The following is a 24,782-nucleotide window of genomic DNA, read 5'->3' on the forward strand; positions in this document are numbered from 1 at the left end:
TTACTGTATCTTTTATATTGTTTATTTCCTCTGTTTGGAGTCAGTTGTGTTGTGTCATGTCTGTATGTATGTGTCTGTGGCTGTAGTGTGGGTGTAAGCCCAAGACAAATGTCCCAGCTGATGGGACAATAAAGTGACTCTTGACTCTTGACTCTTTGTATTTTATTTTTTTATAATTTTTTTAAACAAACACATAAACAAACATGACAACACACGATAAGATATACAAGCATTAGTTGACAGTGCACATCCAATGAAATCACATTTTAGTTAATTGTCTTATATAGGATATACCCTTAATACCTGTTATCTAAAAACCTACACACATATGCTCTAGCTCGTACCCCCCCCTCCCGGACCCCCCATTGGATAATCCATCCATTTTCCCTCGCTCCTAACCAGACATTACCATTATATGCTAGCTTTTATTTTCTACACTTCACTTCTGACTCTTGACTCTTGACTGTGGTTCTACGTTTCTTTCTTTGTTACTTTGTTTTTTGCCTATTGTCAGCGACTTTGGGTCATTGAAAAGCGCTATACAAAATAAATGAATTATTATTATTATAAAATGCAGTCCATTTACAACAACTTCGTGTTCCCACCACTGCCAAGAGCCATTCTCTGGACACATCTTAGGTCAGATCTTAGGTGGAAATGAAAATGTTGCTCGCAGGGTTCAGGGCGGATGGCCTATATATCCACACAGGAACATGTACAGTCACTGATATGGGGTCAGATGACTCTCTCTCCTGTTGTTTTGTTCGACTTGTTGATGGATTTGTACAAGTTCTTAAAGGTGCTGTAAGTGATGTTTTTTGTTAAGAGATTACATGTTAAATAGCTCTACATTCTGACAGCCATCACTGATACAGAGTGTTTGGTCAGTAACATGGGTCTCCCAGTCCCTCCGTTCTGCAGTAAACACAAAATAATTTTTTTGGTATCCTGTTCCCACTTTATCCAATTAGGAGAGAAACCCTAGATATGTTTACTTATTTCAAGAAATCTTACCAAGCCAAATTAGCTTATTGCACTGGCAGATTATTTTACTTGTTTCATGCACAATTATTTGCTTATTAAAACTAACATGTAGACCACCTATTTTAGCAAAAAAGAAAATACCACTTAAAGCACCTTTAAGAAACACATTGAGAATGGTGTGGATGACAACAGACACAAATATGACTCTGCACAGTGATTTGTGCCACATGTCTCCATTTTCATTTTCCAGATGTTTACAGATTGTGAACGTACAGAATGTAAGCTTTCAAATGATGTGTCATACATTGAAATCTGAGAATGTTTGAAGAATGTGTGCTAATTTGAATCTTGTAAAAACTGTTTATTAAGCTGTGAAAATGCCTCTCGAAGAAATGGCTAGAATTAACACCTCTGCCTCTTTCTGCTGGGCGTTAACAATAGCCTCCTACAACCGCCCAGCCACTCCCCTCACTGAATAGCAGGTAGGCTAACATACTGTAAGCTGTCACTTTTATGCTGGCAGTCATGGCTGTGAAAATAGCTTAACCCTGTGAATTGTGCACTGGCCAGCAGTATAACTAGTACGAGTAGGTAAGAGATATGTACAGATTATAGATATAGTATCGACAGGTATGTAAAAAGGATTATATTACAATAGGTAGTAGTAATAATGAGGTAAAATACAATTGTCAATTTCAACAGTTGTATGCATCTTAAGGTGCAGTGTCTGTGTCCATGTATGTGCATGTATCTTGTGTGTGTGTGTGTGTGTGTGTGTGTGTGTGTGTGTGTGTGTGTGTGTGTGTGTGTGTGTGTGTGTGTGTGTGTGTGTGTGCGCGCGTGTGTGTGTGTGTGTGTGTGTGTGTGTGTGTGTGTGTGTGTGCATGTGTGTGTGTGTTGCAGGGCCCCAAACTGCTCTAAATTGACTCCTCATTACATTGGCTTCTTATATCGAGGAGTCGGACCCATTGACTCTCCCTGAATATCTGACGCATCTCTGCAACAAACGCGGGGTCAGCACCACCACTTAACCCTTTCACTGCCACACGACAGAAGGTTAACCCTTTACTATCACACAACCGACGGTCGCCGCTGTCGTGTGGCAGTGAAAGGGTTAACCCTCTGTGTATTGTCGCAGTGAAAGGGTTAACCGTTTTGGTAGCGCGGCAGTGAAAGAGTTAAACACCAGCGTCTGTTGCCTCTATACGATAGCAGTGCACGCTAAGCGATAGCTTTGATTAGATCTATAATGTTTATATTTTTGGCAGTCCGCAAGTGCCTGTAGCTATAAGCAGGCAATTTACTCCTATGCGCTATACAGTACAGCAGCTTATTTGAAGCATTATCTGGGGTTTTAAGTCTTTGAAGCTATTTGTTTTTGTTGCTGTAGCATCTAGCTCTTGTGTTATACCACAGTGAAGTGTGGGAGTTGGTAAGATACCTGTCGTATATTTCTAAATGAAAACATGAATAAATGCAAGTGAAATGTATAAGGAAAATGATTTGAAAAACAAAATGCTACTTGATAGAAAGGTTATTTAGAACACCATGTGAAGGTATTCCTGAGACCCTAGGGTAGAGGCGGTTGACTCCCCAGAAAACAGATGGCTGACCTTAAAGACAATAAAACTGACCCCTACCCTAAGTAAGGACTTTCAAGTTACGACATGGCAGAATGGTTAGGGGACAGAGTAAAAGGAGTGGTAAAAAGAGCCTCTCAGATAGACGAGTCAGCAGCACTCAAGTAAGGCCAAATGTTCAAAATGCATCAAGGATATAAAGAAAACTAATAAGGTTACATGTAGGCATAAACTCTTAGAAACTATTAGAATAACTTAGTCACAATAAAGAATAAGTATTGGTCAAATGTTCATCAGGAAAATAAAGTGTTCTATTAAAGGACGGGGAGATATGGTTTGTTGTCTGGACACTGTCTGAAAAAGTGAGTCACTGGCTAGACAATAAAGAATTATCTTAGTATTCTAAAATGCAATCACAGAATGGTAAATAGTTTGTAGATGGAAATAGCTCATGTTTTATTATTTATGCATCAAAAGCCAGTCTGTCTCCCCATAGACTGTGAAAACCGTTGTCACCAGAACCAACTGGTCGTGTCAGCAGAGGAAAATTGTGTAACATGTGGTCACAGGACACCCTCAGACAAGTTCTGCTGGAATGTGACAGGAATAGGCAGGGTCCCCCCTCCCTCTCGCTCTCTGTCTCCCCCCCTCCCTCTCTCTCTCTCTCTCCCCGCTGATAAAAAGGGCGAATGGCGACTCACTAGGGACAGGACTCACACCAAAAGGGGACCTGGAGAAACAGACACACACCCGGTGACACACACCCGGTGACACTCAGAGGAGACGGAGAAGGATCCCTGCAGAGCCAAGCCGTGACACAGAGGGACTGAGACCCGATGACAGACGAAATCGCTTCGCATCAGGAGAAGCGCTGACACACCAGAAAGGACCTGAAGACCCAGAGACATGGGGACAGACGATGACAGAGATCGCATCGCAACTTGAGCGCTGAACCTCCACCGACGGAGAGAGGATCACCAACCGGAGCTTGAGAGCCGAGCCGGAGACTCAGAGCCACTGACACCCAATGACAGAAGATCGCTTCGCAGCAGGAGATCCTGCCACGGAGAGAGATGAAATCAAGCGCTCCTTGCTTGAGCGCTGAGACTGAGGAGACCAGGTTGTCTTGACAACCAGACCAGCGAACCACAAGAGAGGACTCGGTGTTGGCCATGGACAACCTAAGACAGCGAACAGCACCGAGAAACGACAACAGCCAAATGAAAGAGACGATGTACTGTTTTAATTCCTAAAGCTGTTTTATTAATAAACACCGCCGCCCGTTGATTTTGACCATATCGTCAGTCTCCTCTTACTTGAAACCGAACATCTGAAAATACCTAAAACCATGCAGAGGAAAGGGTGAAATAGAACACTATACGATCAATGAACTTAGATAAGAGATACATGAATTAAGAAAAGACACTTCAATTGGTGCCATGACCCGTCCTGCATTTGGCCAGTACCGGTTTAAAAACCATAGCAGCCACTTCTCAAGGACACAGAGAGGTTCTCTCCCCCTCATCGATGCTCTCTACGACTGAGGACTGAGGATCGTCACCGTTGCGACCGAGGCCAGTGGGAATAGGTAAGTAGTACTAATGTGTTTAAAATTGGTAAATGGTCGAAGCAGTCTCGCATTTTGGGGTTGCTATTGCATTAGGTAGAAATGAGTTGTAAATGGACCAGGATAATGTTGGTGTTGGAGGGGTACCGGGGTCCAGGTTTCACAACCTGGCTCTGGTCTCAGCCACACACCGGCGCTGCACTTAGAGATGTTCAGTTAGGATGCCTATAATTGGTACAAGGCCAAGTAAGGAGAGGAAATAGATGTCTGTATTTAGTTATATCAGTTTAGGGGATAGGCTTGGGATTAGGTAAATTATTTGAGGGTACCGGCGTAGGAGCAGTAGAACGGAGATTAGTCACAGATAGCGGGAAGTGGGACTGTGCGTGACGTAGTGGTTCATAAGAAGGGTAAAGAGGAGTAGTCAGATTTTAAGGTAGAGTAGAATAAAAGAACCGTGGTAGTACGGGGGTAGCCGGGTTCCACGAAGAGAAAAGAGAATAGAGAGTTTAATGGGAGAACCGGGGTAGCACAGGGCAGCCTGGTTCCACGAAGAGAAAAGAGAACAGAAAACGGAGTGTAGAGTAGTATAGGATAACCGTGGTGAAGTTCAGGGATAGCCTGGTTCCGCGAAGAGAAATAGAGAACAGGGAGGTAATTGGTTGCTTTTTTTCCGCGCCATCATTCGCGGACTTCACTCTTAGAATCGGCACGTATAACAGACGAGTTTAGAAAGACGTTTTCATACAGATCTGTTGTAGTGTGACCCGACGGAATCTGCTTAAAAAATTCGCCTTTGGTACGGATTTTTGAGAAGGTATTTGGTCGATTTGGGGGTGAAACAGGTAAAAGCTCCCCAAACGGCGCTGAATATGAAGATTGAGAGGCTGAGAAGAGGAATGATGGGGGGGGGGGAAAGTAACCTTTGGAGATAATGCACTTGTGGGAGAAATGCGTGGGGTAACTGCACAGGGGATTAGAACAATAGGAAGAATGTTGTGTGAGAAAAGCAAGGAAATGCGTTTGGAATAAATGTGTGCATAAATGAATGGTGTGCTTATGAATGAGACATTAATTTGTGAAGTATATGTGTTTGAATGGATGGATGTTAGGAGCTCTGAGTAAATGTCGAGGTATTTTTTGTATTATTATGAACCAGCTGGTGGCCAAGGCTGCAACGGAGAAACCACACCCCTGTCCTGCCAGCATTAGCTGGCGCGACGGGACTAGCGTGTGGACGCTGTGTTGCGTTTTCGAGTGAATTGAATGAATGACATGTGAGATGGAACCTAGGAGATGTGGAATGTGCGTTGAAATTTTTCAAATCGGGGCTGTAGAAGTTTAAAAGTAATGTAGTAAAGATCAAAGAAAACGGGGATTTTAGAGCTGGTGACGTCATAGGGAGCGTCGGAGCTTGGGGTGCGTTAGATTTGGAGTAACGGGGCTAGATCGGGAGCGTTAGATTTAAAATGCGGAGCCGGCCGGGGCCAAGCGGGCGAGCATGCTAGAATGAGGATAATAATATAGGTTCTGTAAACGGGGGCTTAATAGGATTAAAGTTATGTTACGGGGTGTAGCTGGGGTTGTGTAAACGTCGCGATGTGTTGTGCCGCTCGAGTCAACAGGACTGGGCCGTTTAGGAGAAGTGATGTTGGATGCTAAGCTAAGCTGGTGCTAGCGGCACTGAGCTAACGAAGCTAAGATGCTAAGCTACCTGTGCTAACAATATGGCATGATTGAACTCTCGGGGAATCTCGCGTGTTGCTACTCTTTGCTAGTGCGGGATCTTAGGGAGGCGATGGGCAGGGACTTCCGGTGTAGAGGGTTTTGGGAATTGTAGTTTTGTGGTTGAGGTGGAACGTCGAGTTGACGTCTTGGGGTGGTTTACGTGATGACGCACTTGCGGGGGAGGCGTGGGCGCCTCCTACAGGAAGTGGTGAGTGCTGTAGTGCGTTGGTGGTGATGAGCGTACGTTCCAGTGGAGGGCGCTGTTGCCTCTTTTATAGTTTCACCTATACAGGTAAAACGGGGTGCAGTAGGCAGTAGAGAAGGGTTTTGTGATTATTATAGGTTTTGAGTAAGCGATCATTTGTGGGGATTTATAAATTCTTTATGTTCGGTTTTTTCTGTTGTTGATGATGGGGGTGTTTACTGGTTTGATTATAGGTCTGTATTTGTTATGGGCCAGGTGTAATGGCGCTGGTGGGATTGGCGTGGAACCCCCCCCCCCCCCTTTTTCCTCTGTCTCTTCCTCCCTCGTTCACACTCCCTCCTTCCCTCCCTCCCTCCCTCCTTCCCTCCCTCCCTCCCTCTCTCCCTCCTTCCCTCCCTCCCTCCCTCCCTCCCTCCTCCCCCTCCCCCCCCGCCCCCCTCCGCTCCATCCCTGTCTCCCGGCTTAACTTTGTGAGGGGACAGGTGCACAAAGGGAGTTTTTGTTTAGTATAAGGTTGCCTGATTGATTGATTGATTGAACATTTTTATTAACGGATTGTTTAATGGGTACGATACGGTACAGCTCAATACACACAATTGTTAAGGGGATGCAGACCGAGGGAAGACTTTCGTCTTGTTTACATCAGGGTCCCCCATTTTCAATTCATCATGGGTTTGGAGTATTGGTTATATTAAAATAGTGTTACTTGCTAAAATAGGATTACATAAGGAGAGATGGAATATTCATGGTCATTTTTTTGGTCTGATTAAAGTTAAGGTTGATTTAGACGGTTTTGGTAGTAGTTAATGTTGCATTGTGTGACCCCCCCCCCCCCCCCCCCCCTTTCCTCCCCTTAGTCCCTGTATCCCTGTATCCCTCCTTCCTTTTTCTTTTCCCTTCGCTCCCCCTCTGTCTATCCTTGTATTTCGCCATCCCTAGTTTGCGGCGTGTGTTGTGGGCATTTGGTTGTAGGTTTATTTAAACTACGTTGTTATTGTATATGTGAAGTAGGTACCGGATGGGCGCTGGCCTGTCTAGGTGCAGGTGGTGGTAGGATGATTTGTGATATTCTTGGTGTGGTAGAAGCTTGGGGTGATTCCGTTCAGGTTCGAAACTGAAGGGAGGACGCTTTGGGCTGTGAGTTGACGGTTCTTTGTGTATTCAGAGAACTGGGAGGATATTGCGGTGGCATAGTGCGGGTGTCCATGAAATTATTAACGTGGCCAGCTGTACTATGTGTCGGTCAGGGTTTTAGTGATCTAAGTTGCTAAAAGTTTATTGTTTTCCCTGATTAGGTGGTTGGTAGCAGTAGCAACACTGATTAATTTTTATTAAGTGTTGTGGGGGGTAATGGTTGTGTGTAAGGATGAATGAAATGGATGTAGTATGAGAAGTGAAGCGAAAGCGAATAATACATTTAGTCGATACGCTAATCGGGCATTTAAAAGTAAGAAATAAGGTTAGGATGAACAGATTCATCAAGCAAAGAGAGATTAGAATCAGATGAAGGACCAGGTTTACAAAGGATTAGGGAGGGGATTAGGCACCCCGAACCTCTAGTCCTTAACAGGCGGCAGTGGGCTCGCAAGAGTCTGGGCGCACGTTAAACACAAATCTATAGTGCTGGGGAGAAACTGAAGGCCCTCGTGCGTAACGAGGTATGAAATAACATACCACTGTGGTACCGTCTAGTCGGCCCTGATGTCGCATGTAAGGTAAATGTTGGCACTGGGTGGTACGTGGGCGACAGTCCACACCTAGGAGCAGGGCGGTGCACCGGAGGGGGCACAGCTCCTGCCGTGAACAGGCTAGGCTGGCGAAAACGGTCAATATTTCCATGCCCAGAGCAAGCGGGGTGGGGACAAGACCGTCGGTTTCTAAACTGAGTGGCTGATAGGTACTACGGACAGTCAGCCGCTTGGGGTCCTGACTTGATGACGGACTATGAGGTCGCTATCGACTGGGTCGTCAGCCGGTTGGGAGAGCGTTATGGCAGAGACCATAAATGCACCTGGCTCAATGTACAGTCAGGCCACAGTAACCTTACTAGCCGATACAGGGTTAGTAGGCGAGTTGTGCTTCTGTGATCAGTGTTTTTGAAAAGAAAATGCTGGGAAGCAGAGGGATGAGGGGTGTCAATTCAGAGGAATCTGGATTGTCTCTCCTAAGATTGGAAAGGGGCCCAGCCTTAAACTGCACCTGAAGGTAAAATAAGGGGGCTTCTTCCGTTCATGAGAGGAGACCTTACCGCCGGAAGTGGAGACCTGCATCTCTGTTGGGGGAGAGGGGCCGGCGTCGGACAAGGCAGTCCTAAGAAAGGAGCTGGTTGTACCGTCGTAGCGGACTGCCTAAACCTTACGGGGAGAGGTGCATCTAAGTAGGGGAAGGAGTGCATCCGAACGGGAGGAGGGTACTCTTAACTGGAAGGAGGTTAAAAGGGTCAAAGCGTATTAGACAATGGATAGGAAGGGGATTAATGATTATATTTCCCAGGAAACTAGGTGAAGAGAGCACACAGGGGATTGGAAAACTCCAGTGTTCCTGTTGAAGGAACGGACAAAAAACAAGATAAGCTGTATCGTTATTTTTTCAAGCAAATCACACTGTGTCTCTTTAAAATATTAGTATAGTGTTGCCCGACATTTCCAATGCGTAACGAAGAGTGGAAATAATAAGGGAAATGCCACTGTATTAAGTCTGGATTTCTGCTTTCTTTCTATACAGATGCTCGGCCGGACAGATGCTCTAACGACTTCCACAACCATCTAGGGAAAACGGTTTTAAAGGCCTTGGTATAAGTATGAATGATAAGCCAATTATCAATCCTTGTCTGCACAGTAAAATTTTGACAGTGTGAGTGTTTTAACTCAAGTAAGTAGAAAATAGTGTAAGACGGAGAAATTTGTTTTTTCAAACGGTGATTACAAGAGAGTGTTGAAAGTGGAATGAATGACAGTAACATAGGAAGTTCACTTTAGTGGGACATTTGATAGGAACAACTGAAGCGTTAGATGCAATAACAATAGAATAACAACAACGACAATATGGAAGAGGGCCTTAGTGATCGGGCCATTGGGGGGAGTAGGCCGAGGGCCTCTGCAGACATTTCCCAGATAGACTATACCAGTGATGATCTGATTGATTTGAATATGGACTTCTCTCATGTGACCAGTACGACAGAAGGACTTGGAATGAGGACTTTGATTCCAACACAGGGGAGTGAACCAGTGACAACGGTGTTACTCCAACCAGAACCGATTCAAGCTGGAGTGTCCATTGCAGGCGACTGCGGTTTAACCAAGGGGCAGAAAAAGAGACTGAGGTTACAGCCGTCCCACGAAGTCCACTCTGGCCGGAGGGCTGGAACTGAGACCGACAGCAGGTATGGAATACACGAAAAGTTTCTACAGCCCACCCAGGGACGGCAAGCCGCCGGTGCTGAGATGGGGGAAGAGGCAGCATACTATAGACAACAGAGAGCGTTTGTGACAGCGTTCGAACAACACGAGGCAGTTCATCGAGATCTGATGAAGATACAGCTGGAGATCGGTCAAGCCGCACACGAGACTCAGAGACTGGGACGAGAACTGGCGAGAAAGACTGTGCTACTAGAAGCGACGGCTGTTGAGATCATGCTTCGGGCGTCTGACCTAGGCCGCTGTGATCAAAGAATGCCCTGTGCTCTGTTGCCCGGACAGGGAACTGGGCCGCAACAGGGTGAACAGAACCGCAGGAGGGGTGAGTTTCCAGGCCCCTCCCAACAAGAGAAGGCCCGAGGAGAGGCAGCAGAAAAGGACAGGTATGCCCCTCTCTCCTCCAGGCAACAGGACATGCGACCAGAGGACAGGAGAGGGGTGGACCTGGCGAGGACGGTGGGAGGCCAGCCGAGAGACTGTGGGAGTCGTGGTGAACTGGAACCCCTGGGATGGCCGGCGTCGGCTGTGTGCTGGGGTTGTGGGGAGGTTGGCCATTTCGCTCGGTCATGTTACAAAGGGTGGAGGCCTCAGCGAACGTCCAGAAAGATGTGGAGAGTTGGGACATTGTCAGAGGGGGTGTCTGCATAGGTCATAGGTTAATTAAGAGCAAAGCGGAAATGCACAAACAAAGCCTTTGGGTGCTCGGGAAAATAGAGTTATTAATAAGTTAAAATGGGAAGAAGGACTGATTGGAACAAAAAATAGAATAAAAAAAAAAAATATAGGAGCGTTGATACATTAGATTATGAGTGGAAGCGACTAAGATGGATGTGCAACTAACAGGGAGAGATGAAATGACTGACAGATGCATGAGCCAATCATACTAACAGTTAATTAATAGACAAATCATGGGTTTTCCTTTTTTCTACAGTGTGTCTGATCAACTCTTGCTGTGGCAGTGAGGAAAACGTAAGGGAGAATGGTATGGTGGACGATTTTTTGGTATCTCCCACCTGTGCAGCCTGGCCCGGCTGCACAGATTGGAGAGAGAGAGAAAAATGGTCACCGCAATGGCTCTTGTGGTCATGTGAACTCTGAACCAGACGGTATCAGAGAAGGGTTAAACAGTTGGGTTTTAGACAGGAACAATGGAACATATAATATTAGACAGAGTTAGAAACAAAGGACTATTTATAGTAGTGATTACAATACTTGATCAAAGGGTGGTCAAGGTTGAATAAAAAAAAAAAAAAAAAAAAAAAAAAAAAAAAAAACAACAATATTATTATTTCATTACTTATTTTATTTCTTTTTTGATTTCTAATTTTGCTGGCTTAGTTTTGCGGGGGTATTTATGCCTCTGGATGATAGTTTAATTCTGTTGGATGGGTGTGTAGCATGTAGGCACTCACAGTTTTTTTGTTTATTTTTAATTTTCTTTGTTTTTGGTTGACTATATTTTTTTTAGGAACTGGCTGGCTGGGAGGGTTCTCTCGCCGGTCAGGGGTAGCAGGTGGTGGTGACACAGCGGGACTGGTAGGAGGTCTGATATAATGAGCTGGAAACTGGAAAGGGACGGGAGCTGGTTCATGGTTTGTTTTCCGCTCATTGAGACTCCAGATGTAGAATCTGGAGGGTTGTGTCACTTTTTGGGTTATGATAAGTGTTGGGGAAACATATTTCTCTGTCTATAAGAAAGCTCTGTAGGTTGTTGGTCGCAGTTTGGCCAGTTAGTGTTCATGTAGGGTGCAGACATGTGAATTTGATGATTGACTTATGGAAGACTCTGCACCGGCTTGTTGAAAGCTGGCGGAGTGTGTGTGATGTGTGTTTAAAGGGACTGTGGTTTGTTGACCATGCACATAGGATCTGTTGGTGATTGGCCTCGTCTAGAGCTGACTGTCCGGACCGTGGAGCTGTCGGGAAACGAGGTATTTGGAAGTGAAATAATGGTTATTCCACTGTCAAGGGTGGAGGTAGTTGTGTTGATCTTGAGATATTGAATCTAGTAAAACAGTACAGCACAAAAAGAAATGAGACAAAGATGATTTGATTGAATGCTAACGTAAGACGCTGTGAAATACATAGATAATGAATTGGAGAAAAATGTATTGTCAAAATGCAGAACAGTAGAGAATGTATCTGCGAAAATAACTGTTTCCAATCTATTGTGTGTTTTGTAAATAATAATCCAAAATGCAAAAAGGACAGAGGGAAAATCGATTCCTTCTGTGGAAAATCGGAGCAGTACCAGAGACCTGCATACAACGAAGAAAGAGGCGGTGGTTAGCACAAGATACAACAAGAAGAAAACGGTCAAAAACGAGTTAGCAGTAAAGGCCTTAGGAGGTTTAAACAGGGATAACTGACGGATGAAAGCAAAGGATAATTGAGGCCTCAGTGGTCTTTTTAAGGAGTAAAAATGATTTATGTTGCTTGTTTGAATTTCCCTCAAATGTTTAGAGAGTTAATCTTTTAGTGGTGTGATGTATTAATCTTTTCTTGCAGAGTCCATTACACAAAATAGACATTTAAGCTAAGTACATGGATAAATATAGTCTTAAACGAAAAGAAGCTGAGAATGGTACGATCATCTCTTTGCATAGAGAGACGGACCTAGACTGGATGTCATAATAATAACTGATAATGTGTATAAACTGTGAAAGGAGGAAAAGGTAGGTGAAATGATGATTTTGTAACTGTACAGATGGAAAGGGTTTTGTAGTTTGATTTGGGTCAATTTTGGATTTTTTTGAAATTTTGAAAAATATTAGCAAAAATTATGGATATGATTTTTAACATGTTTAATTTAGAATATTAATGTTGTATAGGAGGTTATTAAACCCCCTAAGGGTGGATTGTCGTATATTTCTAAATGAAAACATGAATAAATGCAAGTGAAATGTATAAGGAAAATGATTTGAAAAACAAAATGCTACTTGATAGAAAGGTTATTTAGAACACCATGTGAAGGTATTCCTGAGACCCTAGGGTAGAGGCGGTTGACTCCCCAGAAAACAGATGGCTGACCTTAAAGACAATAAAACTGACCCCTACCCTAAGTAAGGACTTTCAAGTTACGACATGGCAGAATGGTTAGGGGACAGAGTAAAAGGAGTGGTAAAAAGAGCCTCTCAGATAGACGAGTCAGCAGCACTCAAGTAAGGCCAAATGTTCAAAATGCATCAAGGATATAAAGAAAACTAATAAGGTTACATGTAGGCATAAACTCTTAGAAACTATTAGAATAACTTAGTCACAATAAAGAATAAGTATTGGTCAAATGTTCATCAGGAAAATAAAGTGTTCTATTAAAGGACGGGGAGATATGGTTTGTTGTCTGGACACTGTCTGAAAAAGTGAGTCACTGGCTAGACAATAAAGAATTATCTTAGTATTCTAAAATGCAATCACAGAATGGTAAATAGTTTGTAGATGGAAATAGCTCATGTTTTATTATTTATGCATCAAAAGCCAGTCTGTCTCCCCATAGACTGTGAAAACCGTTGTCACCAGAACCAACTGGTCGTGTCAGCAGAGGAAAATTGTGTAACATGTGGTCACAGGACACCCTCAGACAAGTTCTGCTGGAATGTGACAGGAATAGGCAGGGTCCCCCCTCCCTCTCGCTCTCTGTCTCCCCCCCCTCCCTCTCTCTCTCTCTCTCCCCGCTGATAAAAAGGGCGAATGGCGACTCACTAGGGACAGGACTCACACCAAAAGGGGACCTGGAGAAACAGACACACACCCGGTGACACACACCCGGTGACACTCAGAGGAGACGGAGAAGGATCCCTGCAGAGCCAAGCCGTGACACAGAGGGACTGAGACCCGATGACAGACGAAATCGCTTCGCATCAGGAGAAGCGCTGACACACCAGAAAGGACCTGAAGACCCAGAGACATGGGGACAGACGATGACAGAGATCGCATCGCAACTTGAGCGCTGAACCTCCACCGACGGAGAGAGGATCACCAACCGGAGCTTGAGAGCCGAGCCGGAGACTCAGAGCCACTGACACCCAATGACAGAAGATCGCTTCGCAGCAGGAGATCCTGCCACGGAGAGAGATGAAATCAAGCGCTCCTTGCTTGAGCGCTGAGACTGAGGAGACCAGGTTGTCTTGACAACCAGACCAGCGAACCACAAGAGAGGACTCGGTGTTGGCCATGGACAACCTAAGACAGCGAACAGCACCGAGAAACGACAACAGCCAAATGAAAGAGACGATGTACTGTTTTAATTCCTAAAGCTGTTTTATTAATAAACACCGCCGCCCGTTGATTTTGACCATATCGTCAGTCTCCTCTTACTTGAAACCGAACATCTGAAAATACCTAAAACCATGCAGAGGAAAGGGTGAAATAGAACACTATACGATCAATGAACTTAGATAAGAGATACATGAATTAAGAAGATACACTTCATACCCTATTGCAGATGGAGCACGCGATGTAGTGAAATGTATAGTGAAATTCAAGTTGCCATCATTCTTATACTAGAAACAAGTAGTACAGTATGTGTGACAGTTTATGTTCAACATCAGTGTTCAGTGTTTCCTTATATAGCCCACTGTGTTGTCATTTACATATAGGCGAATCGTCTTATTGATCTGTTTGTATATTTGTGATTTATGTTATATTGTGTTTAGCGTGCATGGTGTGTAGCGGGCTGTTGAATGGATATTTGACTGCTTCCAGAAGGAACGGGTGAGGAGGGGGGGAAATAGATTTTTAGCTTGTTGCTATATTGGACGATCCACCACTGGTACTGATGGGCTATTTTTAGCAGACAGGGAACTACACACACACACACACACACACACACACACACACACACACACACACACACCTAAATCAGTTTTGCTGCTGTCTTCCCATAGTCAGCGCTCAATCTGACACAGGCCTGGCCTGGAGAACATTTTAACAGGAACATATCGAATGGTGTGCATGTGCGTGTGTGTGTGCCCTCGCGTGTAGCCTACATGTGTGCCTGTGCAGAGGGGAGAGAGAGAGAGAGAGAGAGAGAGAGAGAGAGAGAGAGAAGAGAGAGAGAGAGAGAGAGAGAGAGAGAGAGAGAGAGAGAGAGACATGTTTGACAGACAGTTAAATATATTTTGTTAGTGGTTTAAGTGATATGACTATCAAATGACGGTGTTCCGTGCTGCTCAGACACTCGTTGAGATGTTTGATCATCATCTCCTGCGCAAACGTGATCCAGTCGAGTAGGTGGCGGTGCGTGCGGTGCGTGCGGGTACACTTAACCCATGAGCCGAGCAAAGAAGACGACACTGCAGGTGGTCCACCTCCTCTGAGAGAGAGAGAGAGAGAGAGGAGAGAGAGAGAGAGAGAGAGAGAGAGAGAGAGAGAGAGAGAGAGAGAGAGAGAGAGAGAGGGGGGGAGAGCAGGAAGGGAGATAGAGAGATCATAAAGGGAGTGAGAGAGAGGGATACATACATTTGGAGAGCGGGGAGAGAGAGGGAGGGGAAGAGAGAGAGAGAGAGAGAGAGAGAGAGGAGAGAGAGAGAGAGAGAGAGAGAGAGAGAGTCATAAAGGAGTGAGAGAGATCATAAAGGGAGTGAGAGAGAGGGATACATACATTTGGAGAGTGGGGGAGAGAGAGGGAGGGAGAGAGAGAGAGAGAGAGAGAGAGAGAGAGAGAGAGAGAGAGAGAGAGAGAGGAGAGAGAGAGAGAGAGAGAGAGAGAGAGAGAGGAGAGAGAGAGAGAGAGAGCTATACCCTATCGCAGATTGGTTGGACTACTTTTCTGACGACACGGCGGTCGTCGTCAACCATAGCGCGCGCAGCGAGGACATTCAAGTGGCGAGCAGCTCTATTGTCACCACACTGTCTGCCACCCGCTCCCCCTTCAGTCACCGAGCCTCTGAGACCCGGGACGCATGAGCTGCAGGGAGAGAGAGGGGCCCGCACGGATTCCCGAACGGAGAGGTACCGCAAACCCCGCTTTATGAATGGCCGGAGGAGCATGGAGGAGATACCATCATTCGAAAGAGTCAAGAAGACCCGGCAGAGGAAGAAGGGTCACTGTCCTGTCGCTTCGCCCCTCCTCAGTGCCATCGCTTGCGAGGACGAGTTCAACAGCCGGGAGCTGGAGGCTCTGTTCCAGAACTACAACCTGAAGCTGGAGCAGACCGCCACGCTCAAGGCGCTGGCGGTGCTCATCGTGGCCGCGTCCTCCCTGGCGCTGTGGAGCTGCTGTCCGGTCCCCGCTCACCGTGTCCAAGGGCTCCCACCCGGTGCACTGCGTGGTTCCTGTCGCTGTTCATCGTCACCAACGTGAAGTACCTGCAAGTGACGCAGCTGCAGCAGATCGCCAAGCTCGCCCTGCTGTTCAGCTTCACCTTTGCGCTCCTCTGCTGCCCCGTTCCCGCTGGCGCTGCACGCACCGCGGCCGGCGGGATGGAGAGCGCCGTGGCGCGGCCGGAGCAGGGCGTGTGGCAGCTCATGCTGGTCACCATCGTGGCTTACGTGCTGCTGCGGTGCGACTCTGCTGGCCGTGGTGTTCGGGGTGATGGTCGCCGCGTCCCACTTCATAGTGACCGCGACGTCGGTCACCGGCAGGAAACAAAAGCTCTGGAGACCGGTAAGCCGTCGCGCCATGCAACCCCCTGAATACACGAGTCCGGATTCTCATTCCTTTTTTCAACCCTTTAAAAGATTGCCGGTGGCCTTCAGCGAAAGTATAGTTCAACATGATTTCACCACCTATAAGCCATAATCATATTTATTTGTTAAAGTCCATTCATATAGTACCAAAATCAACTTGTACTTGTTGTTCGGTACTGTGATTGGTTGCTAATGTATAGATCAAACGTTGAACTTATCTGCCATCATAGCAATACGCGGATATAGGGAGCTGTCCACTCGCCGGTGCTGAAACGAACAGTGTATCTTTTTTTGCAGAGCCGTCTGGGGAACTCAAAATACAATAATAGTTTTCTTTTCATTATTGGGGTGATTTGAGAGCGGTGAAAGTCTGTTAAGCTAGACTTTGTGATGGAGAAAGGACGGCTTATCTCTGCACAGCCCACGCCCAACCAGTTATACGTGAGTTTTGCAAGACACCTAATTGAGTAGTCGGCGAGTTCTACAGGACTCAAACAGGTCAAACGCGAATAATTAGCTGTGATTCATGCAGATACTTGACTCCCATCTGCAGTTAGAACAAAACACAATTAATTTGCACTGTAAACGTGAGTTAATGTTTTTTTTCTCTCTCTCAGTATCTGACCATCATATTGGATGTCTTCATTTGAACAATTGATTTGCACTATATGAAATGAGTGGGGCTCGCTGTAGTAGCCTAGTGGGTGTATTGTATGAAATCAGCACCTGGACAGCACCGTTTGCGTGCAAGCAAAAAAGAAAAAGGAAAAATGTTGCGCGCTCCAAGCGAGTCCCATTCCATCTATAGCCTATACCTAAACACGTTTCGCAATTATGCCACATCAATGTGGAACGCCCTACCCAAAGCTGTTAAAGAATGTGAATCACTACCCACTTTCAAAAACACCTAAGGGAGACTGCAATTCGAAACTGGCCACAGTAAATGTCCGAACACAACCCCCTCCAATGTACAGTAAATTACCAAGTATGGTCATGTCAATATTCCAATGTACAGTTTTGTTTGTACAGTTGTACAGTGTACCCCACCCACCCCACTCCTACCCAACCCCCCCCCCCCCCCCCACCCAACCACCTCCAATGTACAGTCCCCCCCCCCCCCCCCCCCCCACCTACCCAATCCAATGTACAGTTTCTACGTCAAATGTATATACTTTTTTTTCTGGACTCTTTTTGTATCACAAACAGTACTGTATTTGCAAATCTGGTATGTCATAAATGTATAGATGTAGCAGTACTGTCTATCTGTATGTCATGTATGTCATATATGTTACGATGAATTGAAAATGGGGGACCCTGATGTAAACAAGACGAAAGTCTTTCTCTGGTCTGCATCCCCTTAACAATTGTATGTATTGAGCTGTACTGTACTGTACCCATTCTGCAATCTGTTAATAAAGTTTTCAATCAAGCAATCAATCAATGTCCAGCTCACCCGCCGCCTATGCCAGGGTGCCTACATGAGAGATAAGTGCCTTTACCGCAAGACTACCGAGACTACCCTAACCTTAACCACCACACTGTTACCTTAAACTAACCACAACCATAACCCTAATGCTAACCTCAGCCGTAACTTTATATCTTAACCATAACCGGTAAGCAAAAGTTTAAACTAACCTTATGGAACCATAATTGTAGTATTTCTGTGTATGTATCAGGGTGTGTGGGTGGCTTATAGTCTAGTGGCGAGAGCACAATCATTGTTGGTTCGACTCCTGGACACAGTGTTTGTTTGGGACTTTTCCAAAACGTAAATATATTACTTATACAATACGTAATGGCTATAACATAATGCACATTATGTACCCTTTTTCCTGTGGTCGATTAATACTTTATTTGCGTTTTCTGTTGAGACCGTGTTGTTTAAGAGAGATCAGGCTGGCCAACACTATCATGAGTCAGTATCATGAGTTAGTATCAGGTTATCAAAAATCACAGTATTATACAGTATTGAGTGGAATCTAATCCGTGTCCTTAAATGGCCTTCGTTTGGGCTCTTGGGAGAATGAAAGTGAAGTAACAAAAGAAGACTTGAGGAGGTTACCAGACCCATTAGTCACTATTGGTTGCTCTACGACCTTTCACCTTTAACCATCAAGAGTCGACTGCAGCCATAGGTCACCTCGGTTCATCCCCCACACTCAATAAGGGATCAATAAACTCCAATCAGTAGCCAATAACACACTTTGCCTATACCTGCACGTATACCACCCAGCCCTGACCAATACCTTATATAGCCTTTGTTCTGTATAGGTGACTCCCACAGGTCATGTTACAATCTGAGGCGCTTGATGTCTGGCATTCCATAGATTAAACCAGGGATTATTTGTAACCCTAGCCAGCCAGCCAGGCTGACCCCTCTGAGCTATGTGCTGTACAAACACAACTGTACTGTCTGTCTGTCTGTCCGCAAAGACACATACACGTACAGTATATATTTATCAGTATATATATATATCTATGCATGCACATAGAGTGAAGCTCAGATAAACATGTATGAGCGCATGGATGTCACACACATATATGCTCAAATGCATGCGTACATGCTTTAAGTATGCACACAGCTTGGATTGGCTCAGAAAAATACAGATTTTTTTATTTCAAAGACGTAAACAATGATAACGAGCCTCAAACGTTATGCCAGTATAGAAGTAGTACTGTACCACCAGTTAAACTGAAAATATTTAGAATTTGATACACTGTATTGAACGTCATTTTTAGACATTTCTATTCTTTATTGAGATCATTACACCCCTAATACAAACACACACACACACACACACAAACAGAGACACACACATACACACATGCACACACACGCACGCACGCACGCACGCACGCACGCACGCACGCACGCACGCACGCACGCACGCACGCACGCACGCACGCACACACACACACACACACACACACACACACACACACACACACACACACACACACACACACACACACACACACACACACACACACACACACACACACACACACTCACTGGCATGCCTACATTCATACCTCATTTCCATTAGCACCTTACCTTAAAGTTTTGTACCTCATTGTCCGCATTTGTAACTCATTGTCTGCATTTTTTTTGTTTTGATCCACCTTTTCTCCTCCTATTTTTCTGTATATTCCTCCCATCCCAATTTAGTCATTATGCCAATTCCCCCCTCCCCTTCCTGGTCGTTGCGCGCATGTGCCCCCCACTGGTCGGTCTAGGGAGCCCTAAAGTCTATCAGATGCTTCCTCCGATACATAGGAGACAGCCAGCAGCCTCTTTTCACCTGACAGCGAGGACTCTCACTGGGGAAGTGTAACGCGTGGGAGGATCACACTACCTTACCCAGTTCCTTCCCTTGCTGTGCAGGCGCCCTGACCGACCTGTAGGAGTCGCTGTTTACAACGACCAGGATACAACCCACCGGCTTCCCACCCGCTGACACTGCCAATTGTGTCAGTATGACGACCGCCCAAGCCGAGGGGCCGCTGACAGCCGGATTCGATACCAGTGTCTCTGCGGTGGTAGACAGACACTTAGTCCGCTGCGCTACCCGGCCGCCCTCTCATTGTCTGCATTTGAACTTATTTTTTAATCATTGTAGTTAGATTGTACTTAGGTTGTACTTTAGATTGTATATTGTATTGTATATTGTATCTTCCTCTTTTACTTACTTTTTACTTATTTTTTTACTGTATGAAGCACACTCTCAGAACCAAACATTTCACTGTAAAGTACATGTATTTTACATGTGACAAATAATAAACAAACAAAAACTGCTCCTGTTTGTGTGCAGCTTGTGGCCAACGCGGTACTGTTCACCAGCGTCAACCTGTCGGGGGTGTTTGTGAGGGTGCTCACGGAGCGCGCTCAGAGGAAGGTCTTCCTGCAGGCCCGCGACTGCATAGAAGAGAGGCTGAGGCTAGAGGATGAGAACGAGAAGCAGGTGAGGTACACACACACACACGCACGCACGCACGCACACACACACACACACACACACACACACACACACACACACACACACACACACACACACACACACACACACACACACACACACACACACACACACACACACACACACACACACACACACACACACACACACACACACACACACATACACACTCAGGTCGGAGAACTGGGCTTGTGACCCAGAAGGTCATCACCGGACTGGCAGGGAAGATCTTGGTGGGGACGTGAATGAATAACATTCTCCTTTCCTCTCCCCCACTGTTGAGGTGCCCTTGAGCAAGACGCTTAAAGCTGCTCAGTGGCCAACAGCGTCAGACTGTGGTTGTGTGCACTGGGCAACTCCCCAGGTGGAAGTGTGAACTGTGTGAAGTGTGGGGCGTTGCTGAAGAAAGAGCATGCGTTTTTACGTTTTTATTGATTTAAAATAGGGACAGTACATATTAACTCATTCCCAGTCGCCAATCGTTGAACGCCAACAACAAGTATACTCGTTATTGGCCGCCAATCGTTGAACGCCAACAACGAGTATACTCCTTATTTGATCGTTATTTCTTTTATTCAATATTTCTATTGATTACAGGCGCACAGATTCTGGGTTAACATGGGGAATCCTCATGAGAATGTAAAAGTGCAATACCGGCCGCATCACGTTAGACGGCGGTATCGAGCACCCTTTCTACCCTTGTATCTTTCTCTGTGGGACAGCCCCAGGTCTCCGTTTTCACTTTTCCTTGTCGGGCAAGGGGAGCGGTTCTCCCGGTTCCATCGAAGCGCGTCAAATATCTCCGATCCATATGTTGTGGTGAATTATGCCGTCGACAAAATGGACATTGGATATACCAGATGGCGATCAAACAATTGGAATATTATTTTTGGAATACTCCTGGCCACAGGTAAGGGCGATTTGACCCACAGTAATACTGCTCCTTGTCCCGTAAGACAGCCGAGTGATGTATTGGCGCGAGGGGCAGGATATTTGGGAAAACATGGTTGTCATGACTCTGTTTTGGGTGTTTTCCCAACTATCCTAGAGCGCACGGCTAATGCTACAATGCTGGGACGCCGTTCCTTTGTTCCCCTTTACTAAAAGGTCTTCCCTCCTCTTAACCATTCATGCTGACGGTCAATCGGTGTCTAATGTTGGGGGTTTAACGGGGGCTTGTTTACCATTTACATGGGTGGATGGGCTGAGGCTCAGGGCTGGTGTGCTTTTTGTGAATCTATTAATTGAAAATGCGGGTCCTTGGTGTTTTTCTCTGGTCTGCATCCCCTTAACAATTGTGTGTATGGGCTAGCCCATTCTGCAATATGTTAATAGAGTTTTCGTTAATTTATTCATTTACCCCTTCATGGGTACACACCACAGTGGAGGTTGCTGCATGCCTACTAGTGAGGCAGTGCTTCACTAGTAGTAGACTTTGGTCTGCAGCCACCACTGGTGTTCCGTGCTTAGTGAAGCAGGTGGCATCAGTCCTTTGCCTCTGACATGGTGGAACGGTGTCCCGCCCAGCCGACGCCATGAGGCGAGTCAGCCCGGCAGGTGGCTGGTGGGCTGATAAAGCCTATACCGCCACGGTATAGAATTAGCAGCGACTGGCAACATTGTTCAAATTGCTGTTTTTTCTGTCAAAAATGGTGTCGGGTGGTGGGGCCTTAGGGCCAGCCGACGTCAAAACATTGCACAAGGTTTTGAGGTTACTCAGCTTTTGACCTAGCCGCAAGCTATAACCACAGGGAGGACTAGGATGCTGTCAACGCTTGTTCACAGACATCTTTGGTTGGAACAGTCTCCCCTTGAGGAGGAGAGAAGGTTTTCCTTCCTTGGGGCTCCCCTCTCCGCAGAGGGACTTTTGGTCTTTCCGCAGGAGCGCTGGCGGTATTTGACCTAGGCCCCACACCGCCTCACACCGCGCAGCCAGAGGTGGGGGCGCGGCCGCCAAGGCTGTCGGCCATGTTTCCCCCGCCTGAGGTACCCTGGGCAGAAAGACAACAGGTGATCACAAGGCCGACAGCCTTGGCGGCCGAGGGATCGGCTACATTAGATGAGCACACCCTAAAAAAACTTTGCCGTCTAGCTGTGTCTAGCACGCTCTCCGGTCACTCCCCCCCCCAATACCAGCGGGATACGGGATCTGATTTGTTCCCTTTAGCTGTGGGCCGCATGCCTTCAGTGAAGCACAAGCGGCCCCACGTTTCGCTTCTCATGGGGACAGGGGCTGACACCCAGTTGCTGGCTAGGCCTGGGTCTGTCCATGAGAATGCTGTGCTGTCAAGTGGCTCCCATGCCACACGTTCTGTGTCTGTGTTTGGTGAGCCTGGTGTTGTGTCTGTCAACAACGAAGGTTGTCAGCGGGGGAACTCGAGGCCCAGGAGGTCGCAGCGTGAGTTCCCCCAGCCCCGCCCTCGCCAGGCCAGGTATGACGTTAGTGCCTCCCATGGCCGGAAGTCCGGCGGTGGTCAGTCAGGCACGCGTGGTTTGGGTGGTAGTAATATCACTGCAGGGCTACGGTGTGTAGGAACCCACCCTATCGGGCAGTGTGGGGACCACACGCCTTGCATGTCCAGCTGTAGAACAGATCCTCAGCAGTCCATGCCGGGGAGATGTTCAGTGGGGGAGCTTATGTCACCCAGTGTGATGTCAGCTTCCCCCGTATCAAACCGGCCCTTTCTGTCGGGGTCCCCCCTTTGGTGCGATTGCCTCGCTGGTAGTGTCAGGGTGCGATATCCCGGTTGGCGAGTCCAGGGTTGGCACGGCACAGCGGGTGGGACCAGGCCGCCTATCTACGGTTCCTGGCAGACCAGCGCCAAGTGGCGGCGGGTGCGCTTTGGGATTATCATCACATATGGCTACAACAGTGCCATATGTCGAGGTGGATGGAGGGAACGCTGAGGCCGGGACTTGTGTTGCAGTTTTGCACAACCCCACCCTCCGTTTTCAGGTTTGGTACAGACCCTATTGTCAGGGTCAGCAGCAGTGACAGCTCTGGCCGATGAGATCCAATCTCTGTTAGCGAAGCAAGCCATCGTCCCAAAGGAGGACGCGATGTGTGGCGTGTCCTCCCGGTATTCTCTAGTGCCTGAGAAATCGGGGGGGGGGGGGGTGTCAGACCCATACTGGACCTGTCCCATGGAAGGTTCAGAATGTTGACCGTCTCCCGCCTGTTAGGCACTGTCAGGTGGGGGACTGGTTCACCTCCATAGACCTGTAGGATGCGTATTCGCATCCCGATCTTCCATCCTAGGGCTTGCCTACGCTTCCTTTGCATGGCTTAGCACGGCTACGCTCTGGCTCCCCGCATCTTCACCAAGTGCGTGGAGACCGCGCTGGGGCCTCTGCGTTGTCGGGGGTTACGAATTCTATTCTACCCTGGACGACGTTCTGGTCCTTGGCCGGTCAGGGTAGATCGCCAGGTCTCATACCAGGCAGGTGATGCCTCACTAGCCTGGGTTTTGCTGTAGACTGGAAGTAGAGTACTCCTCTTCCCAGTCAACGGGTGGAGTACTTGGGCTTTTTCTAAGCTCAAGGTCTATATGGGCATCCCTCTCAGAGCGGCGGCGAGTGGATGGTTCTCAGCGCGCTCGGGAGGTTCCGTCCTAGAACGGTTACGGCGCTGTCTGTGATGCGCCTGCTGCTGTGGTCCCTCTTGGCCTCCTCTTCATGAGGAGGATACAGAGGTGGTTTTTTCCAGTATGGAAATGGACCTGGTGAGAGACATGTGGAAGCGGCTGAAGGTTCCCATGTCAGTACTGGGGGACCTCGTCCTCTGGGGAGGGCCTGGTGCCCTCACCAGCGGGGTCCCCGTGGGCAGCAGGCTGTCACACGTCATGGTCTTCACCGACGCCTCCCTCATGGGATGGGGGGGACGTGTCGGGCCAATGCAGTAGGGGGCAGCTGGCAAGACCATGCTGCCCGGTCTGCGCTACATTCAATGTGTTGGAATTGAAGGCAGTCCTTCTGGTCCTCAAACGGCTCGGCCACTTTGTGGTGGGCAAGCATGTTTTGGTCAGGACGGACAACACGACATCAGCAGCGTATATTGACAGACAGGGAGGAGTGCGCTCCCCCCGTCTGCACCGGGCGGCGGTCGAGCTCTGGCTATGGACGTTCTTCATCTGCGCTGCCTGAGGGCTCTCCACATCCCCGGCAGGGAGAAGGTGGGTGCAGATGTGATGTCGCAGGGCGGTCCTAACCCTGACGAGTGGGGACTACATCCAGACATAGTCCGACAGGTCTGGGACCGATTCCGTGGCCGTCCGGGATTCTGTACGCATTCCCCCACTTACACCTGATAGCTCAGCTGTTGGGGCGGGTACATCGGGAGCGCGGGACTTGATCCTGGTCGCGCCGGGCCGGGGCTCAGCTGTGTGGTCCCCGGCCCTGATTCAGCTCTTGGTGGCCCCGCCGTGGCCTGTTCCGTGGTCACAGCGGGCCCTCTCTCAGGCACGCGGAACTCTGTTCTGCCTCCTGTTCTGGGGCAGCCTCTAGGCTTGGCTGCTGACAGTGTGAATCTGGTGGGGATGCATCTTGACTATTCTGTGGTTAACTCTATCCGGTACGCACGTGCTCCGTCCTCTACCGCGGCTTACACTGGGGAGTGGCGTATGGTCGAGTGTGGGGGCAGAACATTGTTCAGTCACCCTCTCGTGGAACATTCCTGCTTGGTGCTCGGCGTCTCAAGCC

General features: G+C 47.4%; 1 pseudogene across 1 annotated transcript in view; it reads left to right on the forward strand.

Moving 5' to 3' along the window:
- The first annotated feature begins 15,448 nt into the window (after positions 1-15,448).
- LOC311223593 (adenylate cyclase type 1-like) overlaps positions 15,449-24,782 on the forward strand; it is a 181,023-nt pseudogene continuing 171,689 nt past the window's right edge. The window contains exons 1-2 of the transcript in view: positions 15,449-16,084; positions 19,920-20,074. The product of the transcript in view is annotated as an adenylate cyclase type 1-like (transcript). The remainder of the gene's footprint in view (positions 16,085-19,919; positions 20,075-24,782) is intronic.

This window comes from Notolepis coatsorum, assembly GCF_963971535.1.
Source record: "Notolepis coatsorum genome assembly, chromosome: 2".
Lineage (NCBI taxonomy): Eukaryota > Metazoa > Chordata > Actinopteri > Aulopiformes > Paralepididae > Notolepis > Notolepis coatsorum.